The following is a 5,235-nucleotide window of genomic DNA, read 5'->3' on the forward strand; positions in this document are numbered from 1 at the left end:
GCCCCATCCACCCTCGGATAAGCCGCAGCCTAGATGGGGACCTCCTCCTCTACCCCGGATAAGCAGAAGCCTGGATGGGGACCTCCACCATATACCCCAAATAAACTGTAATCTGGATGGGGACCCCCCCGCCACTTAACCCCGAATAAGCCGCAGGCTGGATTCGGCCCCCCCCACCCCAATCCATTATTTCTACCTGCCCCGGGTTGGGGGCCCGGGTAGACTTTCCCCGGCGCCCCGCCCCGGGCCTCGGACTGCCCTTCTCTGGGGAGCGCCCCCCCCATCCTCCCTCAGGCCGGGCCCCGGGGCTGCCGTTACCGAGGGGGAAGAAGGAGGCGGCGGCAGTGCGGCTGATGGTGGTGGCGACGGAGGAGCAGTAGCAGCAACAGCAGCAGGAGGCGGCGGTGCTGCCCAGTCTCCATGGAACTCCCGCCCCGGCCCGTTGCTAGGAGCCCCCGCGGCCCCGGCTCCCTCGCTCGCGCTTTGTTGTTCCGGGTCCGAAGCCTCTGCCGCTTCCCTGCGACAATAAACAGCACAAAACGCGGCGAACGGGGAGATGGGGGTGGGGGTAGGGCATAGAGAACGCGCCCGGCCAGAGCGCCCCCAGAGAAGTCGGCTGCAGAGCCGCGCTAGCCAGCTATTTCCGGTTTCCACTCCTCCTCCCACCGCCGCCGTTTCCTCGGTCTCAGCGTCAGTGCCCGCAGGGGGAGGGAAGGGTAGATAGAGGAAGCTCCCCAGTGGGGCCGAAGGGGGCGGAGCTCATTGGGAGCTCACCTTCCCTCGAACCATCCCCTACCCAGACACCCCAGAGGTGCGGTAGCGGGAGACACCGCCTGGCAAGGAGGAGGAAGAAAGCGCGGCCTCTCTGGAGTCCTGGGCTGGACCCAACGTAGCTGGCACGACGCTCAGAGCACGCGCACTAACCGTGCTTGCGCCCCTAGTGAAAGTGTTCCTCCGCCGCGGGGGGTGGCGGTGGGGGGGGGGTATCTGGGGCCTGGGTCAAGTCGGGGGGGCGGGGCGGATGGCTCTCCCGGACTCGTTCAGGCTCCCGCCTCGTCTTCCCCAATGGGCGCTAAGGCCCGGGAGGTGACTGAGGGTCTTGGGCGTAGCCCTGTGCACCAAACCGCCTTTTATGCTACCCCTTTAAATGCTAATAATGATATTTAGGAGCGCCTAGAAAGACCCTTGCTACGGAGAGAACGAGTCCTGTAATTGGTTTCCAATTAAAGGTGATTAATTGACGAGTCTGGGGTCATTTTTAAGGAAGCTGCCGCTGCAGCTCGGTGCAGGCAGCTGAGCTGAACCTTTCCTTTGGAAAGTGGAGGAGATACGCGTCCTGCTTCCATTGGGAGCGGCCGCCCACCTCGACTCCCACCTCCACCAAAGGACCGTCCAGATTTGGATCCCTCTTTGCAGATCAGTAAGACAGAAAGTCACCCCAGCAATGTCTAGGTCCTGCTAAGGGAATCGAGATTCCCGACTTTGACTGGCTCCCTGCCCACTTTCCACACTTACGGTCAGCATTCGCATCTTTTGATCCCGTGTCTGTCTTGACAAATAATAGGGCCTCTATTCTTCCTTTTTAGCTCTAAAATTTTACACTAGATTTTGGCTTGTATTCGAAAATGTTATTTATTTCCTCATTTTCGTATTATTATAATATATATTTTCAGTGGAGATTTCATCAAGGCTAATAGTCTTTTCAACTTCAACTTTTTATATTTCAAGATTTGAATAGTTTCCTAAGAGATTTCCCTAGTTTGCCAGAGCTTTTTGAGTGTCCTGATTTCAGGCCACTTAAACAGTTAGGTTGGTTTGAGATGATTATTCTCTGTATTTCACCAGTTATATTTTCTTTATGAGCCACGGTTTCATAATTTGTTTATTCATAATTGTTTATTATTATTAACTCCATCTGACTTTTTTGTGACTCAATCAGTGTCTGGGGGCTAAGTTAATCCTCAGAATCTTTCAAACCCTTTTTGAAAAGTCTTACAGATAATTAAAGATCAAAAAGACTATAGGTGGCTCCCTTTGTGTTTTTTTTTCCAAATAGGACTAATATAATTTATATAGTTTGACATCTAAAAACCAAAGGGAAGATTAAGTTTTATTTTTCATTCATCAATAGAGTTGAAGTTGGTTTTGATAAGGAATAAACAATCACACTAGTTAGCTACCTGTTAATAGTAAGAATGTGAAGAAACTATGGCAGATATAACTGAGGTCTTAATAAGAAATTGTGTCACTTTAGTAACATTTATTTATTTATTTTTTACAAAGTCTTGGCAAATTTTTTTTTGCTTTTTTTTGGAGGGGGTAAGAGGGCAATTGGAGTTAAGTGACTTGCCCAAGGTCATGTGGCAGTGTCACACTAAGTAAGTGTTAAGTGTCTGAGACCAGATTTGAACTCAGGTCCTTCAGACTCCAGGGCAGGTGCCCCTAGTAACATTTATTTAGAGCCAGGGATCTTAGAAGACGTAAAGTCCAGCACCTTAATTTTAAATATGAGAAAACTGAGGAAGGTTGAATTTTACTTATAGTCAAAGAGCTAGCAGTATTCTTCCTGACACCAAGTGCAATACACTATCCATTGCAGTAATAATTAAGTAATAAATGAATTTTATTATTCAAATTAAATAAAATCAACTTTTACAAGGTTTGGGGCTAGGTTAAAATTAAAAACCACTATCATTCTTATATAGGAAGCACTAGGTTGAGGTTTATCTACTGTAATCATTCGATTATTGTGACTGACAAAAAGTATGAACATGTCCCCAGTATCAGTTATATTGCACATATTTAATGCAGAATTTTCTGAAAGGAAGCAAAGAAAAATAATTTTAATATGATTCTAGAAATAGGGACTAGAGGAAAATTTGGGTTCAAATTGCCCCTTTAACTATTCTCTCTGTGAGATCCTGGGGAAGCCACTTAACCTCCCTGGGCCTCACTAAACTCCCTAGTATTTATCTGCTAATTACCACTAGTCTCACTAAGTACTGGAGAAAGTTGACCACAACAAAGATATTACTTGTCCTTTAAAATGACTGTGGGAGAAGTCCAAATATAGGAGAAAACTGCTGAATTTTTAAACTAATCCTGAATTTATGGATTCAATGGCAATCAGTTTGGCAGTGCTATCCTAGTCTTAGAATCACAGAAACTTAGAAACTGAGGGGACATCAGAGAGCATTGAATTTGACCCTTCTGAAAACATTACTAAAGGAATAAAATCGTTAATATAATGCTAAGATTAGAGTCTGATAACTTGTTATATCAATCACCATTGATACTTGAAGGGTCTATGATTTCATCAGCATATGGATATGACTTCTGCATATACCAACCACTTCGATGTCTTAATATTTGTGAGTTGCTGTGGCCAACAGTTTGTCATCTGATGGCCAGTTTTCTAGAGATGAGCCTTACCACATTTAACTATTAGGGTCTTCACACAACAGACATACAGTTATCACCAGACTCAAAAGACTTTCTAGCTTAGCTAGGATCTGCCATACCTTTTTTCAATGGGTCAGCCTATGAAAACCCAGTTTTCTCCAGACCACAGTGAGACCCAAAAGTATGGCATTGGGAATGTGGAGTGTTTTCTTAATAAAAAGTCAGGAAATAAAGAGGGTCTTGATCAAATAATCCAAAAAAGAATCAATAGGCAGAAAATTATTTCTTTTAGGAGCTAGTAGAAAGTGGCATAAGCAGAATAATATCACCTTCCACATATTGATTACCAGAAGCACAAAGAAAATACATTACAAAAAACATGTCCATTGACACCCACTCCCCAAACCTTCTGCTCCCACCTGGGGCAAGTCCCACTCAGATGTCCCACGGAGTGGAAGTGGACCTGGAATCTTTAAGATTATACCAACAGACTGAAAGCTCTAATTCTATCAAGCTTAAGTTCTACCAAACTGAAAAGATTTCAAATACAGACTCAGTCAATGTCTTCATTTCCTATTCAAGGACTAGTCTATCTAAATACAGAGAAAAAAGAGGTTAATCAGTAGAGTATATATATACATTTTTGGCCATGACACTGTATGTCAATTGATGGCAATAATTTCAATAAAATGCTGGTATGCAATTTTAATATGTAGAGTCAAGTAATATAAAAAGATATATACATATATATCTTTTCCTGTAAATTTTTATTTCATTTATTTATTTTTCAATAAGAAGTTTCTTTATGTCTGCAGCTTTGGAATTTCTAAAATCAGGGTGGTAGTATGTGGTGAGGCATTTTGGACTATGAAAGAGTAAGTCTAAGGCACCAGGGTAGCAGTTCTTTATAAACCCAGCTTGGTTCTCTGCCAGTGTCTCCTTTTGGAGTTGTATCTGATCTTATTGCCAGTTTTCATTTGGATCCACTGAGGAATGGGATGATTTTGCTTTTGCTCCTTTGTGTTGCTATTGTGTTAGCCTAACATTTCACTAATATTTACTACCAATAAATGCAGATTAATTTTAGCTTTGATTAAGGGTTATATTTCATTATATTTAAATCAATTGTGTATATATTAGAGCTGACTTCAGTTAACCCAGAAAAGAATCTACTCTCATGCAATGACTAAATTGGGAGGCCTACTTAAACTATAATTCATGATTAGATGAAACCTTAGTACAGCAGAAAGAACATTGTACCAGGTTTGGAGACCTGGATATTAGTCTCAGAGCTGCTACTTACTGACTTCATGGATTTGGACAAGTTATTTGACTTCTTTGAACCTCAATTTTTTTTTTTCAAATGTAAGAAAATTAGAAAGGATGATCTCTAAGATCCCTTTCAGACTGAATGTGTTATGATGTTATTTCAAATTAAATCTAAAACATGTGGCAATATAGAAGAGTGCAAAGTTTCTCAAAGTCTTTAGTAATATCTGAGTAGACAGCATTTGAAGTTTCTGTGATATGACTACTGAAAAGCAGGTCTATATGCAATAAGAAAAAGTTAAGCTAAATATGAACTGGGAAAGAACAAGCATATTTATTAAGCAAGCATTGTATGTCAGTTGATGATAATGATTTAAATAAAATGCTGGTTGTACATTACAGATTTTATCCCATTTGATCCTTAAAATAGCATTGGGAGGGAAGTGTTATTACCCTCATTTTACATTTGAGGAGCCTGAGATAGGAAGAGGTTAAGTGACTTACTCAGGCCACACAGCTTGTGTCTGAAGCCAGATTTAAACTCAGTTTTTCCAGGTTTCAGTC

General features: G+C 42.5%; 1 protein-coding gene across 2 annotated transcripts in view; it reads right to left on the reverse strand.

The window, feature by feature from the left end:
- The window catches only part of TBPL1 (TATA-box binding protein like 1), a 28,773-nt gene extending 27,855 nt beyond the window's left edge, over positions 1 to 918 (reverse strand). Inside the window, exon 1 of one of the 2 annotated variants that reach the window (XM_069077344.1) lies at positions 775 to 918. The gene's annotated coding sequence lies outside the window, so the exon portion shown is untranslated. Of the gene's footprint in view, positions 1 to 318; positions 704 to 774 lie in introns of those variants that run through there. The other variant, XM_069077342.1, reaches the window with a different exon arrangement.
- Positions 919 to 5,235: the final 4,317 nt, after the last annotated feature.

The sequence above is a fragment of the Petaurus breviceps genome, unplaced genomic scaffold (assembly GCF_028583685.1).
Source record: "Petaurus breviceps papuanus isolate PSGF00001 unplaced genomic scaffold, PetGlider_PUasm1.0 90977, whole genome shotgun sequence".
NCBI lineage: Eukaryota > Metazoa > Chordata > Mammalia > Diprotodontia > Petauridae > Petaurus > Petaurus breviceps.